At 37.3% G+C, this 27,467-nt stretch overlaps 1 long non-coding RNA gene across 1 annotated transcript; it reads left to right on the top strand.

Moving 5' to 3' along the window:
* The first annotated feature begins 418 nt into the window (after nt 1-418).
* On the top strand, nt 419-21,478 carry LOC134484450 (uncharacterized). The gene is made up of 3 exons (XR_010061906.1): nt 419-706; nt 12,277-12,390; nt 21,107-21,478. It is a non-coding gene; the product is annotated as an uncharacterized LOC134484450 (long non-coding RNA).
* The last annotated feature ends 5,989 nt before the right edge of the window (nt 21,479-27,467 follow it).

The following is a 27,467-nucleotide window of genomic DNA, read 5'->3' as shown; positions in this document are numbered from 1 at the left end:
CTAAATGCATGCTTGTCAATTTCTGGCTGTCTGCCAAATATTCATCAGATATTCTTGACGCTTGGTCCCTTCTTTAAAAGTCCAGATGTTTCAGACCGTAAGTCCTGCTCCTAGAAGGTCTGACCCAAGCACAGCTTCTCCAGGAAGTTCCCCTGTACTGGCTCAGGGCTTACTCTCTCTGCTTTAAACCAGATTATTTATTTTGCACTTTTATAACAAGAAAGAAGTCCTAATATCATTTTTGTCTCTCTCTCATCTCTCCATGCACTCTGTTTTTCCTGTAAATAACTCGATAATCCTAGAAAACATGTCTGTGTCTAAAACAATAAGCATTAACAAAATACCACAAGGGCAGCTTCTGTTTCCATAACACTAGTGACATCACAAAGAATACCACAGAATTCCAGGCATGCAATAGTGTACCAGAGGAGTGTCCCCTTCAACAGTACATAATTATCCATTAACCAGATATTCTCCAAATCAACAAGCCAAGTTGGCCTTTCCAGTACCTTTGCTGAGACACAAGGGAAGACTTTCCATCACTCTACCTTCTAAAAATGGAGATATGACTGATTAATTGAATATTTTCCCACCTTCATGTACAGATATTGAAGCCTAAACTTGCAAACAAAGCCCAGAAATTGTTCATCCGGACCTTACTATGCACACTGAAAATGACAATGAAGAAAGGAAGTTGAGAACTTAGGTCAGTATGATTGTCATTTATGCAACGATTCTAAACAGTTAATCACTCTAAGCGGACATCTTCTTTAGCTAAATGATCATTTTATCCAATTTCCTCATCCATTGCTCCTCCTTATTAATGCTGGAGAGTTGGGATTTTGCCTTCCTTGTAGAGCTGGTACATAGATAAATACAAGTAAGCAAAGACTTTGGAAAGATCCACAGAGAAGTACAGTTTAGGTGCGGTAGTAAAAGTTTGGAATAATTATGTAAATTCAGACAAAAACATTGTTCAGAGCCTAAAAAATAACATGTTTTAGTCATGGGGCTCTTTATGATGTGAGCAGCAGTTCACAGATCAGGCTACAGGTGCATTGCTTAACATAGGTGCAATTTGAGACCTCAAAAACGGAGGAAGCATGATGAGTCAACCTTAGAATGCAATTAAGAAGTCATGCTGTACTATGGAGAGGTATCCTGCGGAGGAAAGAGACAGACAGAGACACAGACAGACAGACAGACAGACACAGACACAGACACAGACACACACACACACACACACACACACACACACACACCAAAACAAAGCATCAATCATGGGGACAAGTATGTTGTAGATCAATCATAAGGAGCTTTAACCATAGAAGAAAAGTCAAATTCTTCTGTTGGGTGCCACATGTGACAACGTCTATACTCTTTAAAGGGTGTCACTACTACATTTCTGGAAAGCATCTATTAGAAACATACAGACAGGGAATGGTAAAGTAGGGTAGAGTCTAGGTATTATTAAACTATACATGTTTATTAAAGCCCCATGTAACCTTTGTCATGATGCTAGCAGTCCCAGCAAAGTGAAGCCAGCCTATGGTCAGCCTGCCATGCATTTCTTGAATATCTAAAAATTTTCTTTTTATACATGCGTATTGGGCTCTATGCTTGTTGGGGGTTGTTGAATATTCTGCATCTTCACAGTTGTTCTTGTCTAGTAGATTTGGATGTCAACTCTATTTCTAATTGTGGTTCTCCAGAGGACTCCAAGTTCAAATCACCCTGGGGATTATGAGATAAGGAAGGGAATAAACTGGCAAGAAATACATTAACATTAGTAAAGACTGTTGTAGGATAGCGGAAAAAAATATGACAGAGAGGCAGAGAGAGAGACACACACAGAGAGAATGAAAGAATATGCCTTATGTACATGAAGCCAGAAAAGAATTTGTGAATCTAGAAGACAAAGTATGATAGACTGCCTGTAAATCTCAGTAACTAAGAAAGGACCTTGGATCCAGTTTTGATATTGAGGCTTCATACAGCTTGGCCTTTGCCAATGTGAGACACACGATTTCAATGAGCAAATCCATAGCCTGGAAAATGTAGTTATGGTGGCCCAGAAAAAAAACAACAACACAGAATTGTCCCCTCTGTCTGCTTCTCATTACTCTGGTCTCCCGTGTCACAGGAGGCTGAATAGTCTTCCACATACCCTCAGATGCTGCTCACAAATAAGAGCAAATTTCTTCAACAGTACTTCATCTGAGCCTACCCTTTGCTTGTGGATGGTACTCAGGAAGTGAACTGATAGGTTATACTTTTCCTAGCTGGGTGTTAAAGTTCAGACTTGAGCATCCCACTCTGTGATTTTTCAACAGTTACATGTATCCATTGGGATGGCAGTGTCACAATGACTGCAACTGTCTTGTTACGCCTTTCACATGCTTCATGTGACCGAGTTGAAAGTCTGTCTTAGCTTATTTACAGATCCATGGGATGCAGCCTGGCTTCAAAGGCCACAAGTCTGACCACAGAAACAAGAAAACAATGTCACAGTTCACAGTTATAATGTAGACATGTCGGGGTATTTCCTCCAAATTTTGTTTAAAAGCGGATTTTTTTTCTTTATTATCTTGAGTATTTCTTATTTACATTTCAATTGTTATTCCCTTTCCTGGTTTCCTGGCCAACATTCCCCTAACCCTGCTTTCTTACCCCTAAACCCCTTTGTATATGGGTGTTCCCATCCTATCCTCTCCCCATTACCGCCCTCCCCCCAACAATCACGTTCACTGGGGGTTCAGTGTTAGCAGGACCAAGGGTTTGCCATTCCACTGGTGCTCATACAAGGTTATTCATTGCTACCTATGAGGTGGGATACCAGGATCAGTCCACGTACAGTCTTTAGGTAGTGGCTTAGTACCTGGAAGCTCTGGTTCCTTGGCATTGTTGTTCATATGGGGTCTCAAGCCCCTTCAAGCCTTTCCAATCCTGTCTCTCATTCCTTCAACGGGATTCTCGTTCCCAGTTTAGTGGTTTGCTGCTGGCATTCGCCTATGTATTTGCTGTATTTTGGCTGTGTCTCTCAGGAGAGATCTACATCAAGTTCCTGTCAGTCTGCACTTCTTTGTCAAGCATATTCTTTTACTGATGATTATGCTACTCTTTCTAGAAGGCCACTTTATGGCAGCACATTTGGATTATGCCCCATCCACACCTTTTAGATTTCTTACATAGACTTCTTTCGGTGACAAGATTTCTGTAAATTGCATACAAACTAACCATTTAAGGACACAAACACAAACACATACACACAAAAGATACACAGGTACACAATGACACACACACACACAGTGTGCAGGGATAATAGAGATGTGCATGTTGAAAAAGTTAGGACAGTGGATCTAGAATATAAAATGTGAAGGGTTCCACTAGGATGGAGGATGGGAAAAAATTGTGAGGTGTGCTTTCCCTACAACTTGAATACATTAACAATGAAATATGAGGCATCAGAACTGCATGGTCAAACAAAGACCAGAAACATACACAGTCAAATGAATGCAAATACAGCTCATCTCTCTGATCTCTAATGGAAGAGTTCAGGTGTTTCCCACACATCTCCTGCATAGTATATATTTGCAGTCCAATTCTAGAACACCAAAGGATATTCAAGAACATATAAAGAGCTGAAGCCAGAATGTCAGCATTCCCAGAGATCAGAAGAGAAGGGAGTTCTGTTTTCCTCTGCTTCCCTTAACTATGCTTCAGAAAACCAAGGAGACAGCCTCCTCAGGCATATGCACATCTGCAGAGGTTGTAATTTGGCTTTAGAACATCTTAGCCTGTAGTTACACAAGCAAGGATGAAAACTACAAACTCCATCAGCATACAGTTGATGTGCCCAGGATCACTCCTAAGTCTCTCTAGACCTACAAGTGTAGATAAACATGCCTTATAGGAATAGAACATGGTTGTTTAGTTCCCTCAATTACTGTTCAGGACAGGTACAGAAGACAGGAAGGAGCCAGTCCCTCTTCTATTTCTCTAATTCATATTTCTTCAATGTAGTATAAAACTGCCTGCCAAGGAGACTGTCATTAGGACAAAACAGCAGGAAACAGATTGGGAAAAGGTCTACACCAATTCTACATCTGACAGAGGGCTATTACCTAATAAAAACAAAGAACTAAAGAAATAATGATTCAGAGAGAAAATAATCCTATTAAAATTGTGCTACAGGACTAAGCAAAGATTTCTCAACTGAGGAATATCAAATATCTGAGAAGGATCTAAAGAAATGTTTGTCATATTTAGTCATTAAGGAAATGTAAATGAAAACAACCCTGAGATTCCACCACATACATGTAAGTATTGCTGAAATAAAAATTCAGGAGACAGCAGAAGTTGATAAGGATATCAAGTGAGAGGAATGCTCCTTTTTTTTGGTGGCACAAAGAACTGGTTCAACCACTCGTGAAATCAGTCTGGAGATTCCTCAAAAAATTGGAAATTGCAGTGCTTGAGGAACCAGATATACATCTTTTGGCATATAACCAAAAGATGCTCCAACATACAAAAAGACACATCATCAAATATGTTCATAGCTGCCTTATTTATAATACCCAGAAGCTAGAAGAAACCCTAATGGCATTCATCAGAGGAATCGTTATGGAAAATGTGGTACATTTACAGAATGATGTACTACTCGGCTATCAAAACCAATTATCTCAAGAAAGTCATAGACAAATGGAATGATCTAGAAAATATCATACTGATTGAGGTTACCGAATCACAGAATGGTATGAAATCACACATGGTATGAAATCACCGAAAGTGAATATTGGCACAAAAGCTCAAATTACCCAAGATGCGGTCCTCAGACAACTGGAAGCTCAAGAAAGGACATACAAAATGTGCATGCTCTACTCCTTTTTAAAAGGTGGAACAATAATATATATGAATTTAGGGCAGAGACTGAGGGAATCCCATTCAGAGCATGCCATACATGTGGAAAAATATATACACATCAGTCACCAAAACTAGAAAAGATTGATAGAGCTAAGAAGTGCATGCTGCCAGGGACTGTATATAGATCTTCCCTGTGAGACACAGCTAGAGTATATCAAATACAGAAGTGAATTCTAGAGGCAAATATGTGAACTGAAAACGGATATTAAGGGGAGTTATAGAAAAAGAGGAGTGGGGCCGGTTAGGGATCATATGGACAAGTAATAGGGAAAGGAAATAACATTTGAAATGTAAATATAGAAATACCCAAATAAAAAGGAATAAAATTTGCTAAAACTAAAAAAATAAAGAAGTTAAAGAAAATAACAGTGCCAGGTATTCACAGCTATTGACTCAGAAATGTAAAGCTCATTGTCAGGGAATGATAGCAGAGTAATACTAGTGGAAAGACAGAGATAATGAAGACTCAAGTAGAAACACTTCTCTCTCCCAGATATCAGTGTCAGACACAAACTGCACTATAGGGATCCAAAGCATGGAAGAGTTTACTCTGAGTGAAGTACACAATACTTGTCTTTCCCTTCTTTGTTAGGACTTTATTCTTCTTGACATAAAGAATAAAGGCTATGAGCTATCAGGAAATCAACTATGCTCTGCCCATCACTTGCTTTTGGAATACAAAAAAAAATGATATAAACACTCTGACTTCCAGGAACGATAAGAACAGGGAAGTCCAGATGCTTTTGAGCTCCCAGCTCCTGAATCTCATATGTGTAAGGCTCACATCAAGGCAAACTCTTTAAATACCTCACTCAATTCCTACTAAGGACTCTCTGAGCTATCCCAAGTATCACATATTTCTTCCTTTTTTTATACAAAGACAGAAGGCCAGCTTCCTTCTCCCCTTCACTGATGTCATTATCCTCTTTGTTCTCCCTCCCATATGGCTATTTACTCTGATTTAGAGGTCAATTAGTAAACCCTAGAGGTACTGCAGGAATATCTGAGAGGCAGTTGCAGCCACAACTACACTTGTGACATCACAGAAGAAGTTAGGGGAGTCCAGGTTATAAGATATACTTGAGGGAGAGCCTAATAATGATGTCACTGTGAACTGCCATGTCCTACCTGCTAAACAGATTCCCTTACATTGATCAGATTTGGGGTGCCCTCTCCAGGTATCTCTCTTGTGACTCTGTGGAAACCTTTATGTTGTCCATCTCTCTAAAGCTATAGAAATCTCTTTGCTTCATAAGTGGCATGGGTATAAAAGATTTAGGAAGATGGAGTGGGGGAGATTCTTCTAGATAATAATTTTTCCCAGGATCATTCCTGTGACATACAGAAAAATTTTGTAGGTTTTCTCTGTTTCCCAAAGGCCAGTATTCTCCCTACAGACCTTTAATTGAATGAATATTGTGTTTCACTTTCTTACTGTACATTCCTTGATAGGGGCCTTTGTAAATATTCCAGAATGTGTACTCAAAAATTCTGTTTTAAGATTCCATTTTTTGAAATGATTTTGGCAACAAAGAGGGCCCAACAATAGAGTGAATAAAGCAGTGTAAATATTGTGTACCTACCTCAAATGATAAACTCCCAAATCCTTATTTTATCCAAAAATTAAGAGACATCAGTAAAGCAAAGGACAACATCTACTCTAGAATGTGGTTCTGTAGTCCCAAAACATAATTAGTTCTCTGATATCTACATTCCTTATTTCCAAGGTTCAGACTTGAGGGTTGAGAGTGTTTTGCCATGATTCTTTATTCAGGCCATAGGTAAGGTTCAGGAGGATGGACAGGGAGAGGAATGTCTTGAGGTCCAGGGAAAGCTTATCTTCAATAGTTTCATAAGTACAGAATGAAATCTTTTTGGCATTGTCAATTGTAGATTCTACATTCTTGACCTAGTTGTGTATAATCCATGTTAAAATTCCACCTAACCTCATAGGTGTAGGAGACAAAAAAACTACATAAGATTGGTGAAGCTAAGAGGTGCATGCTGCCAAGAACTGGAGAAAGATCGTTCCAGAGAGACACAGTTAGAGCATGTTAAATACAGAAGTGAGTGCTAGTGGAAAACCAGATGTTCATGATGCTTCCCCACTTTTCTTCTATTAGTTTGAGTGTATCTGGTTTAATGTGGTGGTACTTGATCCAGGTGGACTAAAGGTTTCTTAAAGGCAGTAAGAATGGATCAATTTGCCTTCTTCTACATAATGACCTCCAGTTGAACCATCACCATATGCTGAAAATGCTATCTTTTTTCCATTGGATGGTTTTGCCTCCTTTCTCAAAAAATAAGTGACCATAGGTGTATGGGTTCATTTCTGGTCTTTAGTTCAGTTCCACTGGTTTATTTGCCTGCCTCTGTCTCAATGCCACACAGTTTTTATCACTGTTGCTCTGTAATACTGCTTAAGTTCAGGGATAGTGATTCCCAAGGAAGTCCTTTTATTGTTGAGGACAGTTTTAGCTATTCTGTGTTTTTTGTTATTCCAGATGAATTTATGAATTGTTCTGTCTAACTCTATGAAGAATTGGATTGGAAATTTGATGGGGATAGGAATGAATCCGTAGGTTGCTTTTGGTATTATGGCCATTTTTACTGTATTAATCCTGCCAGCCCATGAGCATGGGAGATCTTTCCATCTTCTGAAATCACTTCAGTTTCTTCAGAGACTTGAAGTTCTGCTCATATGCTCATATCTTTTACTTGCTTGGATAAAGTCACCCGAGATATTTTGTATTATTTAGGGGTATTGTGAAGGGTGTCGTATCCCTAGTTTCTTTCTCCACTTGTTTAGCTTTTGTTCAGTGTTATATTTATACCCAGCCACTTTGCTGATATTGTTTATCAGGCTTAGTAATTCTCTGGTGGTACTTTTTAGGTCTCTAAGTATACTTTCATATCATCTAAAACAGTGCTATTTTGAATTCCTCCTTTCCAATCCAATCTAAGCAGACTCCTTTAGTGTATGCTTTCTCTGGCTAAGATGTCTAGAACCATATTGAATAAGTTGTGAGAGAGTGGGCAGCCTATCTCCTCCCTGATTTCAGTGTGATTGCTTTAAGTTTCTCTCCACTTAGTTTAATGTTAGCTATGGATTTGCTGTATATGTTTAGGAATGGGCCTTAAATTCCTGTACTTTCCAGGACCTTTATCATGAAGGGGTCATGAATTTTATCAAATGCCTTCTCAGCATCTAATGAAATGATCATTGGGTTTTTATCTTTGAGTGTGATTACATAATGGATTTCGTTGATGCTTTCCATATACAAAACCATCCCTGCATGCCTGGGATAAAACCTACTTGATCATGATGGATGATTATTTTGATGTGTTCTTGGATTCAGTTTGCAAGACTTATATAGTATTTTTGCATCGATATTCATAAGGGAAATTGGTCTGAAGTTTTCTTTCTTTGCTGGGTATTTGTGTGGTTAAGGTATAAGACTAATTGTGGCTTAATGAAAGGAATTAGGTAGTGCTCTGTCTTATTTTTGTGGAATAGTTTGCAAAGTACTAGTATGAAATTTTCTATGAATTTTGGATAGATTTCTTCACTAAATCCATCTGATCCTGGACTCTTTTTGATTGGGAGGCATTTATTGATTTCTTCTATTTCTATAGAAGTTACTGGTTGATTAAATGGTTTTTCTGTTCCTGGTTTAGCTTTGGTACCTGACATTCATCAAGAAAATTGTCCTTTTCTCCAGATTTTCAAGTTTTGTTGAATATAGGCTTTTATAGGATGATCTGATGACTTTTTTAATTTGTTCTAATTCTGCTGTTTTGTCTTCCTTTTCATTTCTTATTTTGTTAATTTGGACACACTCTGTGTGCCCTCTGATTAGTCTGGCTATGGGTTAATGTAATCAGTTGATTTTCTTAAAGATCCAGCTTTTAGTTCTGTTCATTCTTTGTATGATCCCCATTTTTCTACTTGGTTGATTTCTCCTCTGAGTTTGATTATTTCCTGCCTTCTACTACTCCTGCATGTATTTGGTTCTTTTTGTTCTAAAGGTTTTAGGTGTACTGTCAAGCTGCTGTTGTATGCTCTCTCCAGTTTCTTTCTGCAGGCATTCAGAGGTATGAGTTTTCCTTTTAGCACAGCTTTCATTGTGTTCCAAAATTGTGGGTATATTGTACTTTCATTTTCATTAAATTCTAAGAAGTCTTTAATTTCTTTCTTCATTTCTTCCTTGACAAAGTTATCATTGAGTAGAGCATTGTTCAACTTTCATGTATATGTGGGTGTTCTTTCCTCATTGTTATTGAAGAACAGCCTTAGCCCATGGTGGTCTCATAGAATGCATTGGATTATTTCTATCTTTATGTATCATTTGAGGCCTGCTTTTTGACTGATTATATGATAAAATTTGGAGAAAATGCCATGAAGTGGTGAGAAGAAGTTATATCCTTTTTTTTTATGATAGAATTTTCTAAAGTATCTGTTAAGACCATTTGGTTTATAACTTCTGTTAGTCTGACTATGTCTCTGTTTAATTTCTGTTTCCATGATCTGTCTCGTGATGAGAGTAGGGAGTTGAAATCCCCTGATATTATTATTTCCGGTGCCATATGTTCTTTGAGCTTTAGTAAGGTTTCTTTTATGTATGTAGGTGCCCTTGTATTTGTCGCATAGATATTGAGTTTTCGAGCTCATCTTTGTGGATTTTTGCTTTGATGAATATGAAGTGTCCTTCCTTATTGTTTTTGATGACATTTCATTGAAAGTCGATTTTATATGATATTAGAATGGCTACTCCAGCTTGTTTCTTCCGAAATTTTGCTTGGAAATTATTTTTCCATTCTTTTACTCTGAGGTAGTGTCTCTCTTTGTCTCTGAAGTGTGTTTCCTGTAGTGCAAAATGCTGTGTCCGCAATACATATCCGGTGTGTCAATCTGTGTATTTTTAGTGGGGAATTGAGTCCATTGATGTTGAGAGATATTAAGGAATAGCGATGATCACTTTCTCTTATTTTCTTAATTGGAGGATAGTTAATGTTTGTGTGCTTCCCTTCTCTTTATTTTGTTGTGAAAAGATTAATTCTTGCTTTATGATTTTACTTGCCTCCATTTTTGGGATTTGCCAGTTAGTGTCCTTGGAATTACTGGATATTTAGAAAGATATTGTGTAAATTTGGGTTGGTCATGGAATATCTTGGTTTCTCCATCTATGTTAAATGAGAATTTTGCTGGATAAAGTAGCCTAGGATTGCATTTCTCTTCTCTTAGTCTGTATGATATCTGTCAAGGATCTTCCGGCTTTCATAGTCTCTAGTGAAAATTCTGGCGTAATTCTGATAGGTTTGCCTTTATATGTTATTTATACATATACTTACTGCTTTTAATGTTTTTATTTGTTTTGTGTATTTGGTGTTTTGACTATTATGTGATGGGAGGGTTTCCTTTTCTGGTCCAGTCTATTTGTAGTTCTGTAGGCTTTGTGTATGTTTATGGGCATCTCTTTCTTTGGATTAGGGAAGTTTTATTCTATAATTTTGTTGAAGATATTACTGTCCCTTGATTTTAGCAGTCTTCACCCTCTTCTATACCTGTTATCCTTAGGTTTGATCTTCTTGTTGTGTCCTTGATTTCCTGTATGTTTTGGGCTAGGAGTTTTTTTTTTTTTCTTTTTTACATTATCTTTGACAGTTGTGTCAATGTTTTCTAAGGAATCTTCTGCTCCTTAGATTATGTCTTCCATCTCTTTTATCCTGTTGGTGACGCTCACATCTATGACTTCTGGTCTCTTTTCTAGGTTTTCCATCTCCAGGGTTGTCTTCCTTTGTGCTTTCCTTATAGTTTCTTTTTCCATTTTTAACTCCTGGATTTTTTGTTCATTTTCTTCTCCTGTTTTTTTTTTTCCATTAGTTCTTTAAGGTACTTTTGTGTTCCCTCTTTCTGGGATTCTACTTGTTTACTTCTGAATTTTCTGTTGTCCTGTACTTTCTTAAGGGAGTTATTTATGACCTCCTTAACATCCTCCATGATCATGATAAAATGTGAACTTAAATCTAGATCTTGCTTTTCTGGTGTGTTTGGATATCCAGTGTTTGCATTGTTGGGAGATTTGGACTCTGATGAGACCAAGTAGTCTTGATTTCTGTTGTTTGAATTCCTGTTATTGCCTCTAGCCATCAGGTTGTCTCTGGAGTTAGCATGTCTTACTCTTTCTGACAGTGGCTTGACTGTCCTGTAGGCTCATGTGTCAGGACTGCTGTAGACATGTTTTCCTATTTTGTTTTTACCCAGTTATGGGAACAGAGTATTCTTACCTCATGCATGCAGTTTTTCCTGTCCACTGGCTTTCAGCTGTCCCTGTGGGCTGGAACCAGAAGGAACTTCACATATTTCTCTTATATCCTTCTGTGGGGGGGAGGGAGCACAGAAGGCACAAGGTGTTTTCCTATTGAGTCAGGAATCTGGGCAGAGAGTAGTCTCCTCTGGTTTCCCAGGAATGCCCGCTCCTCTGAAGTTCTAGTTCTTCCACCTTCAGGATTTGTGTGCAGGGAGCTGTTTGACCAGTTCTGTTCAGATCCAGGCACAGTCTGGAAGATGGTGCTCCTGCAGTTTTACTCCTCCTATATGCCAGGGTCCAGAGGCACTATGCTGCTTTGTCTTGGGCCAGAGATGTGGGTAATGGTGGGCAGAAGTTGCGGTCTCTGTGCCTTGTATGCTCAGTATTGCCCAGACTCCTGGGTGATCAGCTCTCTCTCCCACATCGTCTAGGAGCAGGGAGCTCTGGGCCAGGATCAGCAAGGTTCAGGAGCCAGCTAGAAACTGGAAGTGCCTGGTCCCAGAGGAGTTCTGCTTTTGCATGTCCCCAATCCACTAGTCAGGTCACTTAGTGCAGAATAGTTGTATTCACCTCTGGTCTCAGGCCTGAAGTTGCTTCTCGGGCTGCCATTCAGCTCTCAATGAGACTTGCAACCAGAAATGTCTACTAGGTCACTATGAACAGGAGGCCCAGATGGAGCTAGGTGTTTTGTTTTTGTTTTTTTTTGTCAAGAATGTGAGCAGAGTTCTCAGGAGTTTCTGCCCTTTTGATGGTCTAAGTGTTCCCCATCCCACAGAAGATTTGTGTGTAGGATATTGTTTGGACCAGTTCCGATCCATATGCCATTTGTACTGCAGGGCTCCTACAGCTTGACTGCTCCTATATTCATGTGTCCAGCGGCACTATGCAGTTTCCTCTTGGGCTAGGGATGTGGGCACAGGTGGGCAGAAGTGGCAGTCTCTCCATCCCTGATGTCTAAGTACTGCCCAGTCTTCTGGGTGATCAGTTCTCTGTCCGACAGAGTTTCCAAAGGAGTTTCAAATGTTTATTCCCTATCCTACAGGTCTCCAGTCTTTCCAATTCTCCTCCAAATGTTTTGGAGAAGACATCTCTTGTCAAGGCGAGGTACGACAGGCCCCATCAGACAAAGAGGGCTGCAAAATTTCTACTTTTAAAGGTAATCTCAATGATTTCTCATATTCAGGAGACTGAATGCTTCTCAGCAGTCCTCATTTTTCCTCCCATTTTCCACTGCATATGGGCCATATTACAATCAATGAAATTAATATTTTAAATAAATGATAATGGGATGCAAATGTAGATTTTGATATTTCATACAATGAAACAAATAAAAAGAGGCAATAAACAAACAGGTACAGATTTTGCTTTTATATGAAATCAATAAGTTAATAATATCCTATAATATCAACCCTAATTCATATGGAGTCAATGCTGAAATATATGTGACAATTTTTGTGAAAAGATTAAGTAACTTTTCTGTATCTTTGTAAAAACAATTGGACATATTCAACAAAGAAGTGTCAGGCTCAGTTATTTTGTAGAAATAATTGAAAAAAACACTCCTCAAAATATACTAATAGGTAGATCTAGAACACAAGTTTAATTCTCAGGCTCCAGATAACCAGCTCACATAGTGCTGAGCACTAGCCTTCCCTGTGCATATACAATTTTAATTTCCATAGGAAATAATTTTTTTTAAAATCTCAAAAGCTATATTTACTTAACATTAAGATTGTAGAAGAGGAAGATTACTTTTTCCATTTTTATTAAATTGGGTATTTATTTGCATTTCAATTGTTTTTATCCTTCCTGTCCACACGCCTAACCTCTTCCCCTCACCTTTTATTGTGGTTGTCCCCTCCATATTGATATCCCCTTCCTTACTGTCCCAGACAACCAAATGTCCAAACTTTTATAATTGGGTAGAGAGCCAAACCAAGAATTCTCAACTGAGGTATCTCAATAGCTGAGAAAGACATCAAGAAATGTTCAGCATTCATAGTTCTCAGAAAAAGGCAAATCAAAATGAGCCAGAGATTCTATATTACACCAATCAGAATGACTAAGATAAAAAAACTGATGCAGTAGCAGAGTAGGCTAGGATGTAGACAAAGTGGAACACTACTCCACTTGGATATAAATGTGGAGGTTCAGAGAAAATTGCGAATAGCTTTACCTGAAAACCCAGCTTTACCACTCACTTCACCACATATACACAAACTTGATCCACATACAACAAGGACCTGTGGTTGAACAGGTTCACAGCAGCCTAACTTAAAGTAGTTGAATGCTGGAAATAAGTGTGATTTACCTCAACTCCACTGAGGAATAAATAGAGAAAACAAATGTGCTTTATTTAAACAAAGGAACACTACTCAGGTATTAAAAATGAGGACACCAAGAACTTTGTAGGCAAAGGGATGTAGCTGGAAATTAGTGAAGTAACAGAGATCAAAAAGGAAATAACATGGGATGAACTTAGTGACAAGTCGATTTTAACCCCATATCTCAGAATGCCCACTATACAGAACATATATCATATGAAGGGTAACATGTTAGAAGGTCAAATTGTGGATGCTTGCAAACAACTTAGAAGGGAGAACAAAATAATCATGAAAGGCAGAGGGATGGCGGGACTTATTTATAGGTAGAGAATGATGAACAAGTGAGGTAAGTTGCAACAATGAAAAGAGAAACGAGAGGATTCCAGAGGAAAAGTGGAATAAATGACAATAAGTATATCAGTGGTGGGTGGTGAACTTGGGTATCCCCAGGAAAGTCCCAGGTGCCAGAAATGCAAGAGGTTCCCATAAACCGAATGGGATAATGGTAGTTGAAAGACCAAGCAGCAAAGAGGTAGAACCACTAGAGACTGCCTCCTATAGCTAGACATGCCCACCTGTGAAGGAATGGTGCTGCACACACAGTTCAAAATCTTTATCCTATAAAAATCCAAGGCCTACAAAAATGCAAATACAAAAACAGAGCAAAGACTGAAGAGAAGAGCCTTAGGAGACCTCCCCACCATAAGAACCATTTAATCCACAGACTCTAAATCCTGGCCTTATTACTGATTTCAAGATGTGCTTGCAGATAATACCCTAACATGTCTGTCCTCTGAGGGGCTCCACCGTCACCTGACCGTGACAGATGTAGATACAGCTAACCTTTTGAAAGAACCTGATAGCCAGAAATGAAGAGTTAGGGGAATGCTTGAAGGATCTGAAGGGGATTGAGCCTAAAATGAATAACAGGATCATTAAGTTTACTTTCGAGGCTCAGGAAATTTATTACCAAATAGAATATACTTGGGTCAGTCAAAGGTTTCTGCTACATAGGTCGTAGAGCATATGGAGAAGACAACTGCCTCATTTGCCATATCTGGGAAGGGAGTCAATTGATCCTGTGGAGACATCATATCCCAGAGAAGGGGGATGTTGGAGGGCTAAAGTGAAGTGGCAAGGAGATGGGGGAGCACCATATTAGAAACGCAAAGGATCAGAATGGGGATTCAAGAAAAATACCAGTTTGAGCAATGGCATTCAATATATAAAAAAAGAAGAGATTATTTTACACACATACTGTTTATAATATAAGATATTTATGTTTACAATAGAGATGTTCACATCTGTTCTCCTTAAGGATTATATATTCATTATCTGTACTGTTTCAGGTTTACTGAAAGTTGAAATCCATAATTTTCATAAATTACTTAGTATTGAAATTTCACAAAGAAAAACAAAATTAAAGTTTTATCGTTTGTCCTTATAGCTATAAATCTTTAGTTACCTCGATGTTAAATTAAAAAAAAAACAAACATATTTTGTATTTCTATCCCATTAGGTTTCCATTCCATGCCTCAAATGTCTCTCAGTCTTTGCTGTATTTCTCTATATTCCCTCCATTGTCACCCTCTGTTTCTTCACATTTGACATTCCTGTTCCTGACTGTGTCCCTCAGCAATCCATAAGTACATTTGTACTTCCCAAAATGGAGACAGTCTGGACAATGTCCCTTGACACTTACACTAAACTGGTCATACAGATACACAGTTTGGAGAATTAACATTCAGATTATAGTGAATTTGTATCCCATTTTTCCTTTTTGATCTGGATTTCCTCATCTATGATGACTTTCACAAGATCCATTTCTGTCCTGAAAATTCCATGCTTTCCTTTTTCTGATCTGTAAAAGCATCCATTTTCTTTATGTCTTCATTTGTTAAGGAAGAACTTGAATATTTTCACATTATGAAGGGTCTATATACTAGGATGAATCAACATTTGGATTTATACCCTCGAGTTATATCATTAGGCGTATCCATTTCCATATTCCTGAAGAAACATCATATTGATTTCAAAAGTTGTTATAGAATTTTGCCTTCCCACCAGGAGAATAGGAATGCTCCCCTCTCTCCATAATACAGTAAAGATCAGTTGGCTCATGTGTTATTAACCTAGGTTTTCTGAAAGGGATGAAAACAATCTCAGAATAATTTTGTTTTGCATTTCCATAATGTATAAGGATGATGCATATTTGCCATTAGATTCTTATTGATTTGAGTTCTTCAATTGTGAATTTTTTGTTTAGATATGTAGCCCAATTTAATTATTTTTCCTTGATATATAGTTCTTTAGTTTTTTTATATTGGTTTATAGAAGCTCATTGCTCAACGTGTACATGTAAACAATGCTTAGTATTTTTGAAAATAGCCACTTTAATTTAAATTTGCTAAGGTCAAATCATATAATGTGCTCCCATTAAACTCACAGAATTGGCAGATCTGTTGTAGCTAAGAAAATTCATTAACGTCACTTTATGAAACATCCCTATATCATAAAACATACTCTATGTACATAAAATTGTAGAATATACTTTAATTGTTTAATTTTTTGAGAATTTCCACCAAAGTATTTTGAGAACAATTTACCCATTTATTTTGTCAACATCACTCTATTTCTTTGAATCCTACTTTTCTGTAACTTCTACATTAAAATACTGTTTAATAATCCCATGATAATCCCTTACAAAAATTTTTCAATCCTCCAACAAAAGACACTAACTGTCCACAGTGTGTCAGTTAGGAGTAACAGCTTTCAGGCATTTATACTGCATTCTGGACTGTTGACTGGCTTGAAGCTGTGCAGGAAACCACAGCTGCTATGTGACATGAGAGTAGCACTTCTTGTATCCAGACGACGCTCTTTATGTCTGATCCCACCCACAATTTGGGCACCTACAGTCTCTTAGCAGCTTGTTTCAGGATGGCTTTTTAGCCTTGGGGTATAACATGCATATCCAACTCATTATGGCTGAAATCAATAAAATGTAGACAACTATATAATGAATGAAAGGAAGAGGTCACTCCTGGAAAGTATTAACAAGATTGTCATAACCTCTGGCCATGTTAGGTAATGAAAGGTTTTAATTAATAAAATGAAAGAGAATAAAGGAAACATGGAGAAAACACAGATTATTTAGATTTACAGTCCAAAATCTAGAATATATTTTAAAGCATTCGTGATTTACTGTGGGGAGCAGGTGTAGTGGCAATCCCAAGATGGAGCCGGGGACTGCTGCCGAGTTTCAAGACTAGCAACTGAAATTAAGCCACGGCCAACCGTGAGAGCTGCCCAGGCGCACCATGACGATAGATCAGGCCATGTGACGTGGACCTATGAGTGGAGGTCACGCAGACTGGACGGTTGAGGTGGTTGAGGGAGGATATAAGGGAGTGGGCTCGGGGGCTGGATGGAGGCATTGTTCATGCTTGGAGACAAAAGGGTTCCTGAATAAACTGCTTTGAGAAGAATGTGGGGTGTCACTCCTTTCCTGCTGGTCAGGGTTGGAAGTGACAATAAATACTAGATGTATTCGATTTATCAATATTAAATCAGCTCATTTTTTATAATTTAAACAGCTCTATACTAAACAATTACATTGAATCAGGTATTTAATTTCTCCCACCTCAAATATCATAGGACCACATGTATTCAGTTGAAAAGAAATGAATATACATCTAAATAGCATTTAAAGTGTCTAAGACTATTTCATAAAGTAGAGAAAAGGATTGAATACATTAAAATTATATTTTTGAATCTGGTTTTATCTAACAATGACAAAGAGTATAAGGAGAGAGAGTGAGACAGGGGGAAAATGAGGCAAAAGGGAAGGTAGTGAGAGAGGGAGTAAAAGTTACAGACGACTGACACAAAGAGAGGAAGAGAGAGTATTACACACTAATTTACACCTATACACACATATTCTCAATAAAATACTTGTGAACAGATTCAAGTCAACATTAAAAATAATCTTCAACCAGATAAGCTTTCTTCAAATCCCAGACATACAAGTTTGATTAGTCCTGGGGAAGCTGTAGGTATGGAGGATATAGTTCAACATAATAAAGGCAAGGTACAAGAAGCCTACCAAAATCATCTTGCTAAAGAGAGAAAAATCAAATGCAGTTCCACTACAAGCAGGAGAAGACAAGAATATATACTCGTTTCATACCTATGTATTATAGTATTTGTAATTTTAGTTAGAACAATATGACAACTGAAGAAGATCCAGGGAATACAAATGAAAAACGAAGAAATCAAAATGTTCTCATTTGCAGATGTTGTGATACCATTTTAAAAACTCTAAAAATGTATCAGTCTCTTAAGACTGAAAAATAGGGTCATAAAAGCAGAACATCATATGAACACACAAAATTCCTTAGCTTTACTTTTTGCCAATACAAACCATACTGTGAGAAAATATGGGTAAAATTCCCCTCACAATAATCTGAAAATATAATATTAAATATTGTGGATAAAAATATTTAAAATGCAAAGACCACTATGAATTAGATAGAAGTGATCCTGAATAGAGACAATTGCTCTCTAAATGATTAAGTTTCTTAAATTTGAAAATACATTCATAAATAGTAGAATTCAAAGTGATTACTCAGAACACATTATCTTTCCTGTTTTCCAATTTCAAGCAATGGGAGAAAAATCAGGGTAATATTCCACTTGAAACCCTCTTAAAATATATAACAAAATACCCTGGATTAGCAAAGTTGTAAAGCATACTATTAGATAGAAGACATATGAAGTAATGATGATCCATCCAGAATATATATGGAAATGTTCCAGCTGATGTTCTGAAGGACCTTAAAGACTTGAATAAATCAAAGCTTTTATAGTTTTAAGTATAAGTGGATAATATAATAATGTCTATTGTTAATTAATTAATAAAGCTAATGCAATAAATATTGATTAGATAATTTTACTACAATAAATCACCCACTTATATGAAACTCAAGAATTTGACTATAATTATTCTACTATGGGACAGAGGACAACTTTAAAGTGCTAAGTGCTAGCATGATTAGGGAGATAATTTTAAAGAGCAACAAAGAGGGAGGAAAAATATCATGAGATTAAAAAAATGTAAGGGTTACATACACAGTGTGATGTTGTTGGCAGAGTGAATATTTCAAAGGATTGGAGCGTCCAGGATGTATTTATTGATTTAAAAGGTGAGGTTACATAGCAACAGGAGTCTAGACTATCAGATCAGATCTCCAGAAAATGCCAAATGTTTCTGTTCGTACTACTATGTTATAGTAATCATAAAATGCCAAGGAGGGAAATTGAAGGTTTTTTTTCACCTCACAAGTTACAGTTCATAATGGAATACAAGAAAATGACACACGGAAGCAGCATGAAAATTAAGAGGAATTCTGCTTACTAATCTGCTCAGCTACCTTTTCTCTATAACCTCCTCAGCTTACTAATGTTGGTACCATCCACAGTGGGCAATGTCCCCATACATCATCTAGCCATCAAGAAAATGCAAAATACTGATGCCTACAAGCCATTCTGATGGTGTCAGTTGCTCAATAATGAATCATTTAGACAGCCACAATAAGCAATCACAGCAAGCCATGAAAGGAAAATAGAAAACTTAGTCAACAAAAGAGTACCCCTTCATGAATGGAATTTGAGATCAAAAGTGAAGTTCTATAGGAGGAAAAATTAGAAGGATTATGCCAGAAATCACACTTTATTTAAAATAAAAAGTGACAACAAGACAAAGCCACAAATAAAATATTGTGAAGTTTGACATTTTGAAACCTCTTCTGGAGATTGCAGAGTAGACTCAGGACATGGTTTTTGGCTGGCAACAACATTGACGATCCATTGTTTTGGTGGAGGATATTCCATCAGATGCCTTAGCTTTACTACAGATGCTAGGTCCAAATTACAAATCATAGTCAGTCAAATGTTTGCCACATCTTGTTCTCCAAAGAAAAGGAGCAGTTCATTTAGTGATGATTTGGTGATGACTCTAACTCATATCAGAGTCATAGATATTGCCAGCATATAGAAAACCACAAGACCCATTGTCAAACACGTATTCTCCGCATTGCCCACAGTCACCATTGTAATATCAGTGGTGAGCTCTACAGTATGATTTGTTTCTGTTTTCTGTTTTTGCATTGTATAAACCTTGTTTCTTTGACTCACAGAGAAGTTTCAAATAAAATAATGAATAATTTTTGCATTGAAAGCTATTGGTGGCTTGTAGTTGTAGTTGAAAATGAGAACCTCAAACAATCTTCACTCGATCCTCTTTTTTTAGAAATGGGGTTGATTTGCTTTTGCTTTTGCTTTTTGTTAAATTATGTTGATTTTTTATTTTATTTTGTTTTCTTTTTCTTTTTATTCTTTTCTACATGCAGAGATCAATAATTGGTCGGAAGAATTTCAAGTACAAATACAGATGGCCGAAAAAAGCCCAGCCTTTCTGACAGGTCCACATTGTTGGCTGTAGTATGTTTTTTTTTTGTTTGTTTGTTTGTTTTTGTTTTTTCTTTTGCCTTTAATGTTACCCATTTACACTTTCTTGGATCCTTTTTTCCTGCCATAATTATACTACATATATATTATAATTATTTGAATTTCAACTCAGAAATTCTAACTGCTCTATCTCCCTTCCAAAACCGGAGACATGTATTGAGTCTTGTATGGTCGCGTTTTGATTCTTAGATCAGGAATCATCCTGCGAACACTGAAGGTCGTGTTTCCAAATTGATTCTGTATAGTTCAATAAAGATGCTCTTGGTCAACCAGTTTTGTGTATATCTAGTATTCCTGCAGGCAGGTTAGTAGACACAAGTGTGGAGTAAGAGCTACCAGTCATGTGAAACCTAGTATGGAGTGGCAATTGGTGTAGCAGGCAGGATGTTAGAAACACAGTAAGATGAGAGCATACTTGGGGTGGTGAGCAATGACTAATGTCAACTGAGCAACTGAGTTAGGGCAGATTTAGAGGTGTTGAGTAGGGAGTAAAATGGGTAGCCTGCTGTTTGGTAGAGGCTTAAAAAAAACTGAAAATAGAGCTAAAGCACATCAAAAGTTCCTCAGCGTATGTGGCTTTCAAGTGCATTCTAAGGGAACTTGATCAGCTCTGGTGGCTTGGTCTTCCTGGAGCTTAAAGTGAGGCAGTAGGAACAACCTTCTGCAGAGTCTTATGAGAGCAATACATGACCATAATGAGCGTGTCCAAAGTCACCTAGACCATGAGAGTTAGAGCTGAACCACATGTATCTTTTGATTATAACCATTTCTTCTTTGTGATCTTTTAGTTTTCCATTTGCTCAAAACTATTAGTGAAGAGGGTAAAATTATTCTAAAGGCTATTCTTGGTTGTCAACTATTCATCTGAGATTAATTAAACTCCAACGACAAAGGGAATATGTGTCGAATTCTGCATAAGGGCAAGGTCAAATGTACTTCTTATATGGATCTTTGGAGTAGGATGTTGCATCTTTAACCTAGAACTTTATCAAGATCTAATTGTTATATATATTTTTTCAGGCATCTGCAGATACATTCATTTGAGGAATGAATCCTTCTCACTGGAGACCATAGACGGGACCTGCATATCAATAATAAACGTCACTTCAAGACATCAAAGGAAAATATCAAAATGAGAATGGAATAAATTTATTAGGACAGTGTTTTGCAAACAACATCTTTCACAAACAGTCTTGGAAGGAGAGTTCTGAAATTTTGCCTTTCATATTTGACTTTGCTGGTACTCTGACAGAATCAACTCACAACTGTTTGTGACTTTATGGACAATTAAACACTACAAACAGAGCTGAATGCATCATATGTTCTGCCGTCTGTGTTAATATGGGTACAGTGAAGAACAATTATAATAAATCTATTCATCTCTTTTTCAAACAGCATCCTCATACAATTGTTGACTTCTGTGGGTTGTAGGATGGCTGAGAGCTGCAAATGCAGAAGTGGGATGGTACATGCTTTGGGTGTGAAAGGCCTGTGTGTAGATCATAAACAACTTCTCAATATTCATTCCTTTAATAATTACTAGGAAGTGGACTTCTGTAAAATGACTTCAGCAGATCAGCATGGTAGAGAAACAGTAACTGATTCTCTGTAGATTTAAATGCATTGGATTGTGGAACATAGACTTAAAGGTAGAGACATGTCAGCACATGAAGACTGAATAATCAAACCTCTGTTGCCCCTTAAATTTCCCTACCACAATTTTTGAGGCAAACAGCAACCGATTTTTGCACTGAGTAATAGAATAAAAGCCAATTTGTTGAAAATGTCAATCATAAGAAAATGCTGACATCTTCTGTGACGCACATCAACTCTCTGCCTGGCTTCAGGATGGCTGAATGTCTCCTGTCAGCATGGGCTTCTACTGCCACCCCTTTTATAAGTGCAGAGCTCCAATCTGCTTCAGGCACATCATCAGCTCCCCATTCTGTTGCAGGTAGATTAGATCACTGTGTCTGCCTATGCATTCTTTCTCTACATATAAAGACCCAAGGAACTATTCTCACTCCAGTGAGCTTTTGTAAGTAATCTTGAATCCCATTAGTGTTGTTATTAGATGTAATGTCTTCAAATCTCAGAATACCATGTTTGCAAAGGAGTTGATTGAGGAAGTCTTGGATATTTCTGTAATAGGGGCAATTGGGATTGATGAACAGGACAGCCTTCCCACACAAGATCTTGCAGTTCACATACACATGAGCCTTGCTGACAGGGTGCATCTTCCCAGAAAAGAATGTTTAGTTGAAGATACTGGTGTGTTTGAGCATGGCAATAGCAATGTATTCTTAACCATGCATTCTATTTGAATCCCCATAGAAAACATGGAAGAAAGAAGCTTTTACCTTTCCTGCTTGCAGTCACATTGCTACCAAACCCTCACAAACATTAGAACCTACATACTGAAGATTTATCCATATACCAATGACCAGATGAGACATCTAGCCTATTGGACTAATAAACTAATAAAACATTCAAGGACTTTACAAATAGTCAGCCATTGTTAAATTATGTGGTCCATAATCTGTGATCCTTGTGACTAGTCTGATTCCTCTATAGAGAGATATTCATCGTTTAGTATCTGTTGGGGAACAACAACTACTACACCAGGTATCTAGAAAAGACCTTTTACAGCAGTTTGTCTCTAGTAAGAGTTTCAGCTCAGTTACAAATTTCCAATGGCCACATTCCCTTAGTCTGATTTTCATATGATGCTTTGATACAGTCATTCTTATTTTCTATAGTTCTTGACAAGAGAATTAAAATAGCAATAATAACGTATCAATGAAATGCACAGTAATTTATTTGCATGAGTGCATCAGAGAGAAGGATTATAGGATAAACAAGAATTGGAAAACAAGATGTCTTTCCTTCTGAGGACCAAGACCATGAAACCTGAACTAAATACAAATCTGAGACATGTTGTCTGAAGTTTGGTCTTTCCTTCAATCATGGAGCTCCTAGTGAAGGAGCTCAGGTCTCAAGAGTTGGCAAAAATTACCTTTATTGCTGAGTCAGGTCAACTGCTGAATACCTCATTCATGGACCTGAAGAAACTCTGTATCCATCCTGTTATAACGTGTATATACCTGTATCATTCATAGAATGGACACTTTACGGTTGGTTTGAAAGCAACAGCTTGTCCCTGGAGAGACACAGATTTCTTCTTTAACACATTATTTCACAGGCTAATGGTGGGTCTCATAAGTTCATTCCGGGAGTTGCTTTACAATAATCATTCATTTATCTGGAAGAAACACTTTTTAATGTTGTGAGATCTACTAGAACAATATCAACCATAATTTTCCCTTCCAGTTTAGTACTAAATCATACTCCACTAAAGGTCTGTGGTCTCTGATGAAGGCAGCATCTCCCCAGACTAGACTGAATATTGCTCTTGGCACTGCATTTATGATACATCAATGTGATTTCCTTACCACTTTCATCATCAGGAGAGTTTTTTAATTCTTCATTTCATCTAATGGGTCTTATCTACATCGTCATCCACGATGAGATTTGAGAATTTTGCTAAAAAAAATTAAAAAATTAAAGAAATAAAAGAAAGGAAAACTGCAAGCTTATCTCACCAATTGACTGAGAAATCTAAAGTGTTAGTCAGTGTAAATAGTAGTGGAAAGACTGAGATGTTGAAATCTCAACTAGAAGCACTTTCTCCCAGACATTAGTATAAGAAACAAACTGCACTATTGGCATCCAAAGCATAGAGAAGTTTACACTGACCAGAGGACACAATACTTGGCTTTTCCTTCTTACTTAGGACTTTTTTATAATTGACAGAAAGAATGAATGCCATGAGCTATCAAGAAAACATCTGTTATCTTCCAAACACTTGGCTTTTGGAATAAAGAAATGAATGATATAAAATCTCTGACTTCCAGAAGCCATAAGAACTGAGAAGTCTTGATGCTTCTGAGACGCTTGCAGCTCTTGATGTGGAAGACTCAGGACAAGGCTATCTCTTCCGCATTCCCATTCAATCTATACCAAGGTCTCACTGAGTTTTCCCAAGGACCATATATTTCTTCCTTTTTTTTTTTAGACCAAGACAGAAGACCAACTTCCTTCTCCCCTTCTCTGATCTTTTCATGTTCTTTGTTCTCCCTCTCAAATGGCTGTTTACTCTGAATTAAAGGATTATTTGTAAATGCTAGAGGTCCTGAAGAAATATCTGAAAGGGAGTTTCATTCACAACAACACTTGGGACATCACAGAAAAAGTTAGGGATCTCCAGGTTACAATAGAGTTTTCAAGGAGGGCCTAATGATGATGTTACTGACACCAGCCATAGCCTATATGCTGAACAGCTTTCCTTACATGGACCATATACAAGGGTGACATTTCCTGGTATGTCTCCTGTGACACAGTGGAAAACTTTAGGAACTCCATCTCTCTAAAGCTGCAAACTGTTCTTTGCTTCATTATTGGTTACATGCTCTGAATGGTGAAATTTGGTCAGGAACTTGGCATGGATAGAAAAGATTTAGGAACATGGGATATTAGAGATTCTTCTAGATAATATTTTGTTTCCAGGTTAATTACAATGAAATACAGTTCAATTTCTATGATTTCTCGGTCCTCCAAAGGTCAGTATTTTCTCTACAGACCCTTAGTTGAATGAATATTGTATTTCACTTCTTATTGTATATTCCTTGATAGGTGATTTTATAAATGTTCCTGAATGTGTACTCAAAAATTCACAATTCCAATTCCATTGTTTGCAATGATTTCACAACAAAGGCGCACAGCTACAGACTGAGTATAACAGTGTAAATATGGTGTACCGACATCAAATGATAAACTTTGAAATCCTATTTTATCCAAAATTTCCAGATATCAGTAAAGCAAAGGACCACATGGAGCATAGAATTCTCTTCTTTAGTCGCTTTTGATATCATCTGCAATATCTACATTCCAGTGTCTCACGGTCATATTTAAGGGTTTAGGATGTTTTACCATGATTCTTTCTTAAGACCAAACATAAGATAGAGGAGGATTGGCAGAAAGATGAATGGCTTCTGGACCAGTGAAACCTCAACTTCAATAGGTTCATAAGAACAAGAGAGAGTCTATTTTTAATCCATTTTAAAATTCCACCTAACTTCATACTGTAGGAGTCACCAAAAATACTTTGTATATATATATATATATATATATATATATATATATATATATATATACCACCAAAACTAGAAAGATTGATGAAGCTAAGAAGTGAATTCTACCAGAAACCGGATGTAGATACATCCTGAGAGACACAGTTAGAGCATGTCAAATACAGAAGTGAATGCTAGTTGCAAACCAGTGAACTGAATACTGCCCTCTTGTTGGTAGATTTTGAGAAAGGATTGCAAGAGTTGAAGGTGCTTTCAACACCATAAGAACATCTTTGCCAATGAACCAGAGCTTCCTGGTACTAGAACAATATTCAAAGATTTTACATGGACAGACCAATTGCCCTAAATGAATATGTGGCAGAGAATGGCATTAATGGGCACCAATGGAAGGAGAAGCCCTTGATACAACCTAGGATTATCTTCTAGTTCAAGGGATTTTCAAGGGACAGAAAGTGTGGTTAAAGTAGGGATAGTGAATATGTAGGGATGTTATGTGAAGGAAAATGAGAAAGAAAATATTATTTTACATGTAAATATCGAAATATCCAGATTAAGAAACCACTAAAATTTCACAAAAAATAAATAAAAGAATGATATAAATGATAAGAATACTGTCAACTAATCATGCCTATTGACTCAGAAATCTAAAGTGTTATTCAGAGTAATACTAGTGGAAAGACAGAGATGATGAAGTCTCAACTAGAAGCACTTCTCTCTCCCAAATATCAGAGTCAGATAGATACTGCACTTTTGGAATCCAAAGCATGGAGGAGTTTACCCTGAGCTGAGGACACAATACTTGCCTTTCCATTCTTCTGTGGGACCTTTTTCATTTGGACAAAAAGAATGAAGGCCATGAGCTCTCAGGGAAAAACTGTGCCATTCCCAACACTTTCCCTTTTGAATAAAGAAATGAATGATATAAACACTATGCCTTCCAGGAACCATAAGAACAGAGATATCCAGATGCTTCTGAGAGGACCCCAGCTCCTGAATCCCATATGTGGAAGGCTAAGATCAATGTTTTCTGTTCATCAATACCACTCTACCCTTACAAAGGAGTCACTGAGCTTTTCCAATCACACATCTTTCTTCCATTTTTTTTAGACAAAGACAGAAAGGCATCTTCCTTCTCCCCATTTCTGATCTCTTCATCCTCTTTGTTTTCACTCCCTAATAGCTGTTTACTCTGAATTAAATGACAATTACTAAACCTTAGAATTTCTGAAAGAATACCTGAGAGGCAGATGCAATCATGACAAAACTTGTGACATCACAGAAGAAGATAAAGCTCTCCAGCTTGCAAGAGATTTTTCAGGCAGATCCTCATCATGATGTCACTGAGAACTGATATGCCCTACTGGCTAAACAGCTTTCCTTACATTGACTAGATTTGAGGGTGCCCTTTCCTGGTATGTCTCCCGTGATTCAGTGGAAACCTTTATGTACTTCATCTCTCTAAAGAATATGTTATTCAAGGGCTTGGAATGGATAGAAAAGATCTTGTAACATGGAGTAGAGGATATTCTTCTGAATAATAATTTTATTCCCAGGTACTTTTCATAAAATACAGTTCAATTTTGTAGGTTTTCTCTGTTTTCCAATGGCAAGTTTTTCCCAAAAGACCTTCAATTGAATGAATACTGTATTTTACTTTCTTATTGTACATTCCTTGATATGGGACTTTATAAATATTGCTGAATGTGTACTCAAAATTTCTGTTTTCCAATTCCATTTTCTGCAATGATTTTTTCAACAAATGTTGCCCAGCTATAGAATGAATATAACAGTCCAAATATTGTGTACCTACTTGAAATGATAAACACCTAAATCCCTATTTAATCCCAAAATTACCAGACATCAGTAAAGCAGAGGACAGCATGAACTATAGAATACAGTTCTCTAACTATTTGATATCAGTTCTGCTTTATCTACCTTACGGTGTTCCCGTGGCCAGACTTGAATGTTGTGGATCTTATACTATGATTCATTCTTCAGGATAATAAGATCCTAGACGAAGACAGGGAGAGGTATGGCTTGAGGTCCAGGGAAACCTCAACATCAATATGTTCACAAGAACAGGAGGGAGTCTATTTGTTATTGTCCTTTGTGGATTCTACACTCTTGACTTAGTTGTGCAGAATCCATGTGAAAATCCACGTAGCGGTAGGATCCACCCAAAGGATATATATATATCACAAAAGTTAGGTAAGTTTGATGAAGCTAAGAAG

Source organism: Rattus norvegicus, chromosome Y, assembly GCF_036323735.1.
Source record: "Rattus norvegicus strain BN/NHsdMcwi chromosome Y, GRCr8, whole genome shotgun sequence".
Lineage (NCBI taxonomy): Eukaryota > Metazoa > Chordata > Mammalia > Rodentia > Muridae > Rattus > Rattus norvegicus.
This window is presented reverse-complemented; position numbering and strand designations above follow the sequence as displayed.